The 15,330-nt window shown below is 42.5% G+C and overlaps 1 long non-coding RNA gene across 1 annotated transcript; it reads left to right on the top strand.

The window, feature by feature from the left end:
• The first annotated feature begins 1,152 nt into the window (after nucleotides 1-1,152).
• On the top strand, nucleotides 1,153-3,730 carry LOC123169972 (uncharacterized). The gene is made up of 4 exons (XR_006484998.1): nucleotides 1,153-1,323; nucleotides 1,624-2,675; nucleotides 2,776-3,015; nucleotides 3,195-3,730. It is a non-coding gene; the product is annotated as an uncharacterized lncRNA (long non-coding RNA).
• Nucleotides 3,731-15,330: the final 11,600 nt, after the last annotated feature.

The following is a 15,330-nucleotide window of genomic DNA, read 5'->3' as shown; positions in this document are numbered from 1 at the left end:
TACAGTAAGGGTAACAACTGTAGCAACAATGACAGGCTATGCAACAGAATATGATTAACCAAAACCAGTAACATGCTACACTACTCTAATGTAAGTAGTAGAGAGAAGGAATATGCGATATCTAGTGATCAAGGGGGGAGGGGCTTGCCTGGTTGCTCTTATAAGAAGGATGGGTCGTCAACAACGTAGTCGATCGGGCACCAGCAGCGGCGTCAGTCTCGTAGTCTACCGGAGAGAAGAGGGGGAAGAAACAATGAATACAATGCAAACAGATGCATCACAACATATAACAAGGCAATACGCGGTGCCAGGGGTGATCTAACGCAGGGATAGGTGATACCGGCAAAGGGAGGGAAACATCCGGGAAAGTATCCCCGGTGTTTCGCGTTTTCGGACAGATGAACCGGAGAGGGAAAGTTGCGTGTTTGTTATGCTAGGGATGTGTGGCGGACGGACGGGCTGCGTATCTGGATTCGTCTCGTCGCTCTGAGCAACTTTCATGTACAAAGTTTTTCCATCCGAACTACGGTTTATTTTATATTAATTTTAAAAGATTTAAAATGATTTTCTAATTTCTGGATTTAATTTAATTCAAAATTAAATATGTATTTAGATGCTATGGGTACACAGGAAGTGTACCCAGAGTGTGTCTAAAGGGCTGGCAGGTGGGGCCCTGGTCAAATGTACAGTCATCGTTTGACTGGACCGTTGACTGGTCAAAAGGGCCCATGGGACCCGCATGTCATTGATACATGTTTTACTAAACACCATTTGATTAACTAATCTGGTTGATTAGGTTATTAAGCAGGTTATTTAAGTTAACTAATTAACTTACTAATTAATTAATTAAATAATTAACAATCTATCTATCTATCTATCTATCTATACCTATACCTACCTATATTAATTACAGACTCCTTAATAATTCCCACGTTAATTAAAAATTACCGGCCGTTAATCTGGTGGGACCAGGTTATTACGGTGTAGATCGGTCCATCAAATCTGCATGTTAATAGTCTATTAGAGAGAAAAAAATGCCATTGAGATCTCGAAAAAAACGTCATTGAGATCTCAATATCTATGCGTATTAGTTGGATGAATAGAACCCTCCATTGTTCTCCCATCCACACGTTTCCAGCCCAGACTCTCCTGCTTAATTTTACGTCCCCATCATACCCATAGGTTGTTCCGTTTGCAACCCCTCCAGGAGAATTATCATGCGTCTCCTACTGCCTCTTCCTCACCCTCCGTCTCGCCGCATCTTTTCTTTGGGATGTCAATGACGTTGGTGCTCCATCCAAGTTTGAGTTGTTAAAGAATTGGGTACGATCAGATCCGTCCTCTCCTGCAGCCTGTGATCATGTTCCTCTCCAACCTAGAAATCTCGATTCTAATCAGTTTTCAATTTCTTGCCACGGAGTAATCTAGCATATATTTTCAGTTCAGCACATGAATTTGTCCCAGCATAGTTGATGCAGCGGATTTGTACCAATGAAAGTTTGAGGCAGACTAGACGGCCCTGACGGCAGACGAGATTGCCGGGCCAAATAACTATAGCAGACTGCTGGCAGACCTGTTTACGTGATCATGAAAGTATTATTGCTAATTGTGTGTTTCTTGCAGCCAGCCGACGGAGAGAACAGCACGTACTGGGTGATACAATCATACTCATTCTGGGCAACGGCCGTGACAATCGATTCAGATCTATGAGGTGTACGTGCATGCTAAATTGATCCGGCTGATTTTGACGAAGACTTGAAGACCATGTGCTGTGTGACGAGCTCAACACAGCCTGCGGATAGAGCAGCCATGAGTAGATAAATTGGGAGGATATAACTGAACAGGGAAGAAGCGCTTTGAGATTTGGGAGGACTCTTATTCTGGGAAGAGTCTAATTAGAAGGAGAAAAAGACCCGGTCTCATAGGATTATTTACCTACGATTTTCTGCAATCATGCCATCAGTGAACTACGTCTCTGATTGATTCCTGTCAAGACTGCAAGTCGAAAGAATTGGATGTGGCTCCCTATGGCATCTACGTATCATGTAGGCCGTCTACCTCCTCGATCTACACCATTGGACAACGGCCAAAGTTTGAGGCCATCCGGGACAACCGTTGAAGAATTGGATGTCACTTGGTAAGCAATGTGCTATTCTCTTTCATGTCAGATTCAAGAGTTACTGAACCACTATCAATTGATGGGTCACCCGCTGAGACCACCCATGGTGACGGAGCAATTGATCTTTTATGGTGACGGAGTCATTACGACCGTGTGAGCCGTACTCACCTTGGCCTCTTCCCCTGGAAGAAAAAAGGATAGAGAATTTGAGCGTGGTCTCCTCCTAACCATCCCAAGTTGTTGGATGCCTGATCTTACGTGGTTTCTCTTTATTTTACGCACATGCCTTCGCTCCTTCATAGCTGCGTCCGCTGAGCATTGTCGAGCCGCACAAGATCTCCAGGTTCCAAAGCCCTAGCATCTCGCTTATTTCTCCTGCTTTGTTGTACCGCTGCACCAATCCTTTCTAAGCGCCCACGCCATCAGGCATCAAGCCTCTTTATGCGCTGGCGGCCAGATGCAGTCACCTTTCAGACCACATGACACCTCACCGTCACGGCCGATGCCTATGAACTAGAATATACGTGTGGTCATCCTCAAGCTTCTTAAATCGCAGGTTTGACATCTTCTCAATGTTCAATACTTTATCTCGATGGCACTCGATACATATATGGTTTTGGTCTGATCTCTTCTCAATGTGGCGTGCTTTATCTCAGAGGTAATTGGTGTTACATATATGGAGTTCATGGGTACGCAGTCTTAATTGATGCAGAGTCAGATCTTGCTGATAAATAGATGAAGAAAATAGATGCATACATAGATGGTTGGATTCTCAAGTATGAATACAGAGATAAATGATATATTGCGCCCTGCCCACCGAACGTATGAAGCCACACATGCCTTCACGTGTCTCTAATCTCCGAACCAGACATCACACAGATTCTTCATGATTTCGGGTGAGCTCCGTGTAATATATGGTTCGAGTTGAGTAGTGCAATTTGTTTAAATATAGTTGTACCTCATGCCGTCACAGGTTGTTGCAACCATCTGGTTTTTGTTTGTTTGTTCTGAATTAGGCAACTGCTCAAGTCTTGAACATGAATACTAATTGTTACGATGTTATCTTCAATGTCAGATGTTCACTACTTGCAGGAAAAGGTGTTGGAAGGCTGGGGTAGTTGAACGTCAATATAGGTCACAACAGGTGTACAACATGATCAGCGGACTTACAAGTTCATTCATATAAGCTAACATCAATTGGATCTTCCCTCAGAAAAAATCTGCGGGGGCTATCTTGCAGTCTGGCTTCATCCCATGTCGCCAAAAGTGCCAGTTCTGGGTGAAATTTCTGCTTCATACTTCTAGAAGCATGCTGATAGTTCAATCGATGTTTTGTAGCATCTCCAGATTATAATATGGTTGTCTGTGACCCAAAAAATACTGCAAAGCAGACATAACTTCTGTTGTACCTTAGCACAAAGAAAATTAGTCGTTGAAAATACATATTTGCTTTCCTCAAGACAAATGTAATTCTTTTGTACTGGAAGAACTCTAGATTAGATGCGTGATACCAATTTCACCTTCGGTATGGTCATATATTTTAAGATATGCTTTTGGCTGTCCAACAACACTTACTTTTACCATCTGTGTTTGATGAAAGACACAGGAAAAAACGCGGACTCATTTGCAGGTGCCTAATATGGCTTTTTTTGAAGTACGACTCTGTTCTTCAGCTCAGTAGATTGTTATTCCTTGCAGTTACAAAGAAATGTGACATTTATATTTATACGAATATTTTTCATACAAGCAATATTTTTATTTCTCCTTCTAATTAACAACAACACGTCATTTTGGTACATGTTTGTAATAACAATTTTTTTCCCAATTAGGTTGTCGGTTCAACTATATATATGTCTTTCCCAAAACTAATCATATTAATCTTAGGCCATCGTATTTCTCTTTCTTGCTAATACACAGTCCAGTTCTTTTTATATTTTATATTTTGTACTAATACAGTGGTGTACGTCACATGTCATCAGTGATCCACACAGATGCATCTCATCTGTATAGACATTTGAATATTTGATAGCACTTCCACTTGATTTATGAGATTGGACAAATAAGTAAGTGGCTTCTACTGGTGGATTCAGAGAATATCTTCTTTTACTAGGTATAGGAAATTATTTTTTCTTTAATTTGTTACAGGGAAGAGATGATACTGGAGTGTACTGCTGCCAAATTTGTCAAAGTTTATATTTGGTATTAGATATTTTTATAATGTATTTTGTGAAAATAAATTCATTATGTTTGTGATGTTTAGAGTGTATACAATCGTCCAACAATTCCACTTGATTAACTTAGAATGAATATTTGTATATGAGATCATGGATCGATATATTTCTAAAATTTCTAAGTTAACCCTAATCTTTTTGATAATTTTTCTATAATTTTCTTTTTTCTAAATAAATTTTTTCTTCCGAGCATTATTGTGGGCCGAATGGACTAATGGCATTGACCATATGTACTAGATTTATTTATTGGAAAAAGAAGTACCAACATATTGGGTGAATGTGCTAATGCTTTTACAAAAACTTATCTTAGAACTACTTTTTGTATTTTTTTTTCATTCTTTTATGCATATTATGTATCATAAATGAGGTAAGATATTTGTTTCTTCTTTCTAACACTGAGTGAGTGTATTTTGAGTGTTTGTACATTTTGTTCCAGTTATTTTGACTTCTAACCATTGTTTGCAGAGCTTTGTATCGCATTGGTGTCTTGGGTTGTTTTATCTATCAAAATGTTTTTAGTATTTTTAACTGTGTGGTATCATCATGACGGTGCGAGGAGTGAAATCGTAGTTTTCCCCCATTCATTGTAATTATCACTTCCTTAATGTTAAGCTATAATGTGCTGCCGGACTACTTTTCAGCTATAACGTCTCTTAATTTCACATAGATAATTATTTATAACTTGGTGTGCCGTGTGCACATGCATCTTCAGGTATGTGTAACAGTGAACAATCTCTCCATGGAGCCTTAGTGTTGATAGAATCAAGGAGAAGTTACAAAAGGAAGACTTATGAGCATGCATATGGTTGCCACATAATCTTGCTGTATGGTCTTCCTTCCGGTTCATTAAGTTGTTCAATTCTACCGGCGCCCATTGTTAAAATTTTCCTTCCCATTAAATTTTAAAGTGTGCAAACTCACTTGAAAATTATTGAAATAAGTGATATTGTCTTCATAATTTATAGTTGGTAATAGATAGTGGTATAGTTGTTAGAGCAATAATTTTTATACATGTACTACAATTTCCATCATTTAAAGGAAGATCACATGTACTAATAAAAATTTAAAAACCTAGCCCGTGCGAATGCACGGGTTGACGACTAGTTATTATTTAATTAATCTTTTTTTTTCATTTTATTTTTGGGCGTGGGCCCCATCTGTCATAGGCACAGGGGGCCTATCGGGCGTCGGGTTACGGGCGCGGGCGTGCGGGCGCTAATGGGCGCAGGGCGCGGGCGTGCGCCCATGGCCACTAGGGGAGTGAACTCCGCCAGGAGGGAGGGCGCGGCCCCGGGTGGGGACGGCGGCCACGGCGCGCGGTGGCCGTGCCGACAGGCAGTGTCGCGCGCGGGCGAAAGCGAGGGACGGCTGTGGTGCGCGGGGCGGAGCGGTGACCGGCGCTCGAGCAGAAGCGGGCGCAACAGGGGAGGCGAGCGGGGTGGTCGGCGGCAGCAGCAAGCGGAGGGAGCCGAGGGGCCGCCGACGACGAGTGACGCAGGCACGGGTGTCTGTGGGCGCGGTCCGGCGCGCTACGAGCGTGGCGCGGACGCGGGCGGCAGGCGGTGGAGCTGCGAGGCCGGGCGAAGGCAGGGCGGGCGCGAGTGGTCGCAGGGCCTGGAGCGACCAGCGCGGGGTGATGCGGGCGAGCGTACGGGAGTGGACGAGGGGTGCGGCATCCGCGGCGACGGCGACCAGCGTGGTGCGGTACACGGGACAGAGAGGAGGGGAGTGGAGGCCGGGGGCCTCACCGACGGATGCAGGGGATTGGTAGTGGGCTCGAGCTCGAGGGGGAGGACGGGGACGACGTGCGACGGGCCGACGAGGTCCAGCGGCGTAGAGGGCGGCTTCGGGCGACGGCGGCGAGTGTTGGGCACTTGAGTAGTTGCCCCCCGATCCAGATCGGGGGTGGGGGGAGAGGAGGCGAACGTGGGGGTGGGAGTGGGGCGACGGATTCAGGGTCGATCCCGATCCAGATCGAGACGAGGGGGAGGGAGTGGCCGTCGTGTGAAGTGGGGGGGTTAGGGTTTCTGGGAAGTGGGGGTAGGTGTAGTGGGGGTGTTGGGCCGACCTGGTGGGGTGGCCGACTGGGCCGGCTGGGTCGAGGCCCAGTGGGGGAAGCGGGGGTTCTTTTTCCCCTTTTGTATTGTTTTTTATATTTATTTAATCTTTCAAATTGTTTTAGTTTAGTAAAATATTCAATTAGCACCTAACATAGTAACATTAATTATACCACTGCCACAATAACTTTGGCACCTAGCTAAAATAGTTTAGTATTTTGTAAAATATATTAGGAGTACAACTAATTGTTTTTGCTGTTGTTTTAGTCACTTAGGGTATTTAATTATTTTATAAAGATGTTGTTTCTACACCAATAATATCCATGATTTATTTGTCACATTAAGAACATTTTAGTTTTGACTTTTGAAAACTTTAATTGTTTGACTTGATTTTAAATTTGAAATTTTAACGGGATTTGAATCACCGCAAGATTAACAACAGTAATCGTGGTGACATGGCATGTATTAGTGGAGGGTTACTGTAGCGTAACTATCCGGGCATCACAATTCTCCTCCACTACAAGAAATCTCGTCCCGAGATTTAAGAGGTGGAATAAGGGGGAAAGGTGTGGTTACGAAATCCTAATGAATCTTCTCGGTCTTGGTTGCTCTTCTCGAAGTGGTCGATCCATAGCGCTGATGTCTTGATTTATCTGCTTCAGGTCATCATGATGAAGTTGTCGTTCTTCCTTCATGATCTGCACCGTACTTACGAAAGGGTAAGAAGGGAAACTCTATAAGGATGGATTCTAACAAGATCGAGCATAAGACGATTAACTCAGGGAAGAAGCATAAGTATCTCTCGATTTGAAACTTAAGAAGATATCGAGAGAAAAGTAAGAAGGTACCATGAGAAGTTTCAAACGGATAGGCAATCGTTCGATGCCTAATCAGAAGGTGAAAGGGTTTCAGGGCAACGAGAATAGGTATTGCATCTCATACAAGAATAGATCACTAACAGGTGGTCCATGAATTACATACGAAGTCAAGCGCGAGGAACAACCTTGGGAACAGGTGGTTTACAGGAGAGTCAGGTTTTGATCCTGTGTAACTGTGGGTTATGGGCCCACCATGTGGGATAAAAATAGGAGGAGTGGTGACATCTTGCATGGTCATGATAGCAAGGCATGTCAGAGGGTAGCATGTCGATTATGTCGGCAACAACGTCGGTACCAAGGGCGAGGGACGAAGAGAACCATTTTCCTGCTTGTTGAATGAGGCGGACCAGTAAGCAAAGTTCTCGTCCATCGGTGGTTACCAGAATGTCATCATCAAAAGTAAGAGGGTCTTTCTGACAGAATTGTACACCGAGGTGTTTACAAAAGCAGGAGAATATTACTGCTTAGATCATATAGATCACAAGAAAGGTTAAACCAAACAATGGAAAGGAGGATATGATTATCAGATTTAAACAGAGCAATGGAAAGGAAAATATGTTTAAACACATATTTCAAGGGTATATTATTCCCAAGGACAATCAGAGCATGATATCCAGGACAGGATATAATGTAGAAAACTCTTTAGGTGAGGTGAGAGAAATTTCATGACATTACCCATACAACTGTGTTTGGATAATCGAGCGAGAAACATTTAGCATTGGGCTTCAAATGTTCTTACTGAAAATCCGAGTACCACAGACATGCTTCGAGATAGCATTGACATGTTCTTCAAGCAAAGGTCAAACTTTGGATACACAAAGGATCTATCAGGAACAACTCATAGAATAAGTCTTGCAATAGGCCCTCCAACCAGGTGTGCTAGGCATGACATCACCTTATTGGGTTATAGAAAGACCAATGCTATGACTCTTGGAAAATGTTCCAACCAGACTAATTGCTCCCACGTTCAACATGTATCCAGATTGAGACTCAGAGTCATCTGGATCGGTGTCAAAGCTTGCATCGACGTAACCCTTTATGACGAACTCTTTATCACTTCCATAACCGAGAAATATTTCCTTAGTTTTCTAAGGATAATTTTGACCGCTGTCCAATGATCTACTCCTATATCACTATTATACCCCCTTGCCAAACTCATGGCAAGGTACACAATAGGTCTGGTACACAGCATGGCATATTTTATAGAACCTATGGCTGAGGCATAGGGAATGACTTTCATTCTCTCTCTATCTTCTGCCGTGGTCGGGCTTTGACTCTTACTTAACTTCACATCTTGCAACACAGGCAAGAACCCTTACTTTGACTGATCTATTTTGAACTTCTTCAAAACTTTGCCAAGGTATGTGCTTTGTGAAAGTCCTATTAAGCGTCTCGATCTATCCCTATAGATCTTGATGCCCAATATGTAAGTAGCTTCACTGAGGTCTTTCATTGAAAAACTTTTATTCAAGTATCCTTTTATGTTATCCAGAAATTCTATATCATTTCCAATCAACAATATGTCATCTACATAAAATATCAGAAATTCTAGAGAGATCCCACTCACTTTCTTGTAAATACAAGCTTCACCGTAAGTCTGTATAAAACCATATGCTTTGATCACCTCATCAAAGCATATGTTCCAACTCCGAGATGCTTGCACCAGTCCATAGATGGATCGCTGGAGCTTGCACACTTTGTTAGCACCTTTAGGATTGACAAAACCTTCTGGTTGCATCATGTACAACTCTTCTTTAAGAAATCCATTAAGAAATACAGTTTTGACGTCAATTTGCCAGGTTTCATAATCATAAAATGCGGCAATTGCTAACATGATTCGGACAGACTTAAGCATCGCTACGGGTGAGAAAGTCTCATCGTAGTCAACCCCTTGAACTTGCTGAAAACCTTTTGCGACATGTCGAGCTTTGTAGACAGTAACATTACCATCAACGTTAGTCTTCTTCTTGAAGATCCATTTATTCTCTATGGCTTGCCGATCATCGGGCAAGTCCACCAAAGTCCATACTTTGTTCTCATACATGGATCCTATCTCAGATTTCATGGCCTCAAGCCATCTGTCAGAATCTGGGCTGATCATAGCTTCTTCATAGTTTGTAGGTTTTCCTTGGTCTAAAAAATGACTTCCAGGACAGGATTACCGTACCACTCTTGTGCGGATCGTGCTCTGGTCGACCTACGAAGTTCAGTAGTAACTTGATCTGAAGTTTCATGATCATCATCATTAGCTTCTTCACTAGTTGGTGTAGGCATCACGTGAACGATTTTCTGTGATGTCCTACTTTCCAATTCGAGAGAAGGTACAATTACCTCATCAAGTTCTACTTTCCTCCCACTCACTTCTTTTGAGAGAAACTCCTTCTCTAGAAAGGACCCATTCTTAGCAACAAAGTTCTTGCCTTCGGATATGTGGTAGAAGGTGTACCCAATAGTTTCTTTATGGTATCCTATGAAGACACACTTCTCCGCTTTGGGTTCAAGCTTATCAGGCTGAAGCCTTTTGACATAAGCGTCGCATCCCCAAACTTTTAAGAAATGACAGCTTAGGTTTCTTGCCAAACCACAGTTCATACGGTGTCATCTCAATGGATTTAGACAGTGCCCTATTTAACGTGAATGCGGCTGTCTCTAATGCATAACCCCATAATGATAGTGGCAAATCGATTAGAGACATCATAGAACGCACCATATCTAATAACGTTGGTTACGATGTCCGGACACACCATTACACTGTGGTGTTCCAGGTGGCGTGAGTTGTGATACAATTCCACATTGTTTTAAATGAAGGCCAAACTCGTCAAATATTCACCTCCACGATCAGATTGTAGAAACTTTATTTTCTTGTTACGATGATTCTCTACTTCACTCTGAAATTCTTTGAACTTTTCAAATGTTTCAGACTTGTGTTTCATCAAGTAGATATTCCCATATCTACTTAAATCATCTTGTAAAGGTTAGAAAATAATGACAGCCGCCATGTACCTCAAAACTCATCGGTCCGCATACATCCGTATGTATTATTTCCAATAAGTTATTAGCTCGCTCAGAACGGATTAGTCATCTTGCCCATGAGGTATGGTTCGCAAGTATCAAATAATTCATAATCAAGTGATTCCAAAATTCCATCTGCATGGAGTTTCTTCATGCGCTTTACACCAATATGACCTAAATCGTAGTGCCACAAGTATGTTGCAGTATCATTATCAACTTTGCATCTTTTGGCATCAATATTATAATATGTGTATCACTATGATTGAGATTGAATAAACCATTTGCATTGAGTGCATGACCGTAGAAGGTTTTATTCATGTAAATATAACAACAATTATTCTCTGACTTAAATGAATAGCCGTATTGCAATAAACACGATCTAATCTTGTTCATGCTCAATGCAAATATCGAATAACATTTATTTAGGCTCAACACTAATCCCGAAGGTAGAGGGAGTGTGCGATGGAGATCGTATCAACCTTGGAATCACTTCCAACACACATCGTCACCTCTCCCTTAACTAGTCTTTGTTTATTCTGCAACTCCTGTTTTGAGTTACTAATCTTAGCAACTAAACCAGTATCAAATACCCAGGGGCTACTACAAATACTAGTAAGGTACACATCAGTAACATGTATATCAAATATACCTTTGTTCACTTTGCCATCCTTCTTATCCGCCAAGTATTTGGGGCAGTTCCGCTTCTAGTGACCATTCCCTTTGTAGTAGAAGCACTCAGTTTCTGGCTTAGGTCCAGCTTTGGGTTTCTTCCTGGGAGCAGCAACTGAAAGTGCAAGTGGCACTTATACTATATTTTGGTGTGATGACAATGTGGTTAGTTGAACTAATATCGGTTACTAAAGTTTATCTCAGGATATTGGTTCCAAGTGCTCCACGATGGAGATGTGTGACCCCCCATTTCAAAAAGGACAAAGGCATGGTCTTTCGGTGCTTCAAAGGTTTTACTTTTTGGTTTGCTTCGAGTTGTAGGAAAGACCGCACTATTAAGAGGGGTTTGTGTGGATGAAGGTTGTGTGGGAATGCCATTGCCGAACCTTACTCTCTTAACCTACCCACTCTACCACCTAAAAACCTAGTGTGTGTGCTAGTGGTACTTAGAAAGCTTGCAACAAAAAGTTACTGGGTACCCCGTGCGCACGGGGTCTTTTGACCCCGTGCACACGGTGTACTGCGTAACTCTCTGAGTACCCCGTGCGCACAGGGTCTTTTGACCCCCGTGCGCACGGGGTACTATGTAAAACTCTATGAGTACCCCGTGCACACGGGGTCTTTTGACCCCCGTGCGCACGGGGTGGTGTGAAACTCTCTGAGTACCCCGTGCGCACGGGGTCCAACGGGCAGATTTCCCCACCCGGCCAAGAACACTATATATATGCCCTTCTTCCACCTTCAACCTCTAACCCTAATGTCTTGTTCAGCTCCACCATTGCTACACCCTTTTTTTCTCAATACTCTCAATCCCTCCACCCAAACTTGTTGAAACTTTGGGGATTGAGAGAGCAAGGCTCGATCTACAACTTGACCAAACCAAATCGCGTTCCCCGCAACATTTTTTCCCCATTGACTTGTTACTATTGGAGCTTGGGCTCCTAGGAGGCTAGAGGTTCCTCCGGAAGCTTCCTTGCTTGTGGTGTGCTCTGGAGAAGTTTGTAAAGGTGTGGTGGTCGCGTTCAAGACCAACCCTGAGTGATTCGAGGCTCATCCGTTGGGGGTGACTCGAAGGAGATTACGGTGAGCCTTCGGTGGCGTTCTGCAAGCTTTGGCTCTGGCACCGCTCCAAACGAAGAGTAGCTCTTCCCCAAGGAAGAGTGAACTTGGGATAAAATCCGCGTCCTCGTCTCACTTGTGGTTAATCCTTTCCTTCACCTTACTTTGTTGTAGTATGCTTGTTGGCTTGTTACTTAGTTTGTTGCCTAGCATATTTATCTTGGAGCTTGCTTGTCATATAGGTTGCATTCGCCTAGTTGCATATCTAGTGAACTCTTTTATCCGCTAAGCCTTAAAAACGACAAGAAAGATTAAAATTTATAGTCTCCTATTCACCCCCCTCTAGTCGACCGTATCGATCCTTTCAATTGGTATCAGAGCCTTGTGTTCTAATATAAGGTTTTACAACCTTAGAGGATATGGTCGATCTAGGGAATGAGGGAGGTGGCGCACCCGTTGCGGGGGATGGTCAAAACCTACCCCTCGCCGCGAACGAGGCACTTGGTGCCCCGGTCATTGCTCCCGCCGCTCCTACTAACCCGGGTGCCCCTCCGCGGCCGATATTCTTTCAATGTTTGCGGACCTCAAAGCCTCTATGTTGAAAGAGGTTCGGTCCTCGGTCAAGGAGGAAATTGATGCTCGCTTGAAGCCATTGATACGTCTCCAACGTATCTATAATTTTTGATTGCTCCATGCTATTATATATTATGTTTTGGATGTTTAATGGGCTTATTTATACACTTTTATATTATTTTTGGGACTAACCTATTAACCCAAGGCCCAGTGCAAATTGCAGTTTTTTTTGCCTATTTCAGTGTTTCGCAGAAAAGGAATATCAAACGGAGTCCAAACGGATGAAACCTTCGGGAGAGTTATTTTTGGAACGGAAGCAACCCAGAAGACTTGGAGTAGACGTCAGGGAAGCTTCGAGGAAGCCACAAGGCAGGGAGGCGCGCCCTACCCCTGGGTGCGCCCCCACCCTCGTGGGCCCCTCGTGGCTCCCCTGACCGACTTCTTTCGCCTATATATATCCATATACCCTAAAAACATCAGAGAGCAGAATAGATCGGGAGTTCCGCCGCCGCAAGCCTATGCAGCCACCGAAAACCAATCTAGACCCGTTCCGGCAGCCTGCCGGAGGGGGGAACCCTCACCAGTGGCCATCTTCATCATCCCGACGCTCTCCATGACGAGGAGGGAGTAGTTCACCCTCGGGGCTGAGGGTATGTACCAGTAGCTATGTGTTTGATCTCTCTCTCTCTCTCGTGTTCTTGAGGTGGTACGATCTTGATGTATCGCGAGATTTGCTATTATAGTTGGATCTTATGATGTTTCTCGCCCTCTACTCTCTTGTGATGGATTGAGTTTTCCCTTTGAAGGTATCTTATCGGATTGAGTGTTTAAGGATTTGAGAACACTTGATGTATGTCTTGCATGTGCTTATCTGTGGTGACAATGGGATATCACGTGATCTACTTGATGTACGTTTGGTTGATCAACTTGCGGGTTCCGTAACCTCGTGAACTTATGCATAGGGGTTGGCACATGTTTTCGTCTTGACTCTCCGGTAGAAACTTTGGGGCACTCTTTGAAGTTCTTTGTGTTGGTTGAATAGATGAATCTGAGATTGTGTGATGCATATCATATAATCATACCCACGGATACTTGAGGTGACATTGGAGTATCTAGGTGACATTAGGGTTTTGGTTGATTTGCGTCTTAAGGTGTTATTCTAGTAAGAACTGTAGGATAGATCGAATGGAAAGAATGGCTTCATGTTATTTTACTATGGACTCTTGAATAGGTCGATCAGAAAGGATAACTTTGAGGTGGTTTCGTACCCTACCATAATCTCTTCGTTTGTTCCCCGCTATTAGTGACTTTGGAGTGACTCTTTGTTGCATGTTGAGGGATAGTTATATGATCCATTTATGTTATTATTGTTGAGAGAACTTGCACTAGTGAAAGTATGAACCCTAGGCCTTGTTTCCTAGCATTACAATACCATTTGTGCTCACTTTTATCATTAGTTACCTTGCTGTTTTTATATTTTCAGATTACAAAAACCTATATCTACCATCCATTTGCACTTGTATCACCATCTCTTCGCCGAACTAGTGCACCTCTACAACTTACCATTGTATTGGGTGTGTTGGGGACACAAGAGAATCTTTGTTATTTGGTTGCAGGGTTGTTTGAGAGAGACCATCTTCATCCTACGCCTCCCACGGATTGATAAACCTTAGGTCATCCACTTGAGGGAAATTTGCTACTGTCCTACGAACCTCTGCACTTGGAGGCCCAACAACGTCTACAAGAAGAAGGTGAGTGCTTGAAGGTCTATCTTTAGATCTTGCAATCGAATGTTCTTGTTTCTTGTGTTTATCACTAGTTTAGTTTATAGAAGAAAACTACAAAAAATGGAATTAAGGTTGCCTCATATGCTTCATCTTTTTAATGTCTTTCATGAAAATAAGGATTTCGATAATTGTGCCAAAATGTTAGAAGAAGAATGCATTAGAATGTTTGGCACTAAATATTTGAATGATGAGCATGATTGCAATGTTGTTAGTATGAACTCTTTGAATATCCATAGTACTAATGATGGTTGCACTAGTCATGATGAAAATGTCTCTTATAAGCATGTCAATTTTTGTGGAGTGCATAGAATTTGCAAGTACACACCAAATAGGGAAGATAGATTTTGCAAGAGGCATAAGTATTTAGAAACTAAATGGTTGCAACAGAGGCTAGATGCTTGTGCTGAAAATTTAAAATTTCTTTGCCATCCTTGTGAACTTTGCAATGAACGTGATCATTTAAATGCCCAATGCAAATTGTTTCATGATCGTATCGTGTCCAAAAATTGCGATGACTTGATTTCCCTTGCATCATAATGAACTTAGTTTGCTTTTGGGTTATGAAGAAATGAAACGTATAACTAAGGATATGCCAGAATTTGTCCTTGATAAAGTTCTTGATTTTGATCTAGAAGAAATTTTTATGTATTGTGCGGTGAATTGCATTGAAAATCCTTATATTGCCAATTACATAAAGACAAGAAAACAAATAGAAGATGAAGAGAATACTAATGAAAGGGAAGAGACTTCCCAATATCCTCCTATTATTTCTTATGATGAATCAGGTAACGAGGAGGAGCTTTCTATTCAACCAATCTCATTAATAAGGAGCTCAAAAAAGATGGTTAAACCCACACATGATGTGAAGAAGAAAAAGAAAAGACGGAGAAGCAAAGGTGAAAAGGTATCCCTCCCAAATGATGTTGCTCCTGTTACTCATTGTGA

This window comes from Triticum aestivum, chromosome 7D (genome assembly GCF_018294505.1).
Source record: "Triticum aestivum cultivar Chinese Spring chromosome 7D, IWGSC CS RefSeq v2.1, whole genome shotgun sequence".
Lineage (NCBI taxonomy): Eukaryota > Viridiplantae > Streptophyta > Magnoliopsida > Poales > Poaceae > Triticum > Triticum aestivum.
This window is presented reverse-complemented; position numbering and strand designations above follow the sequence as displayed.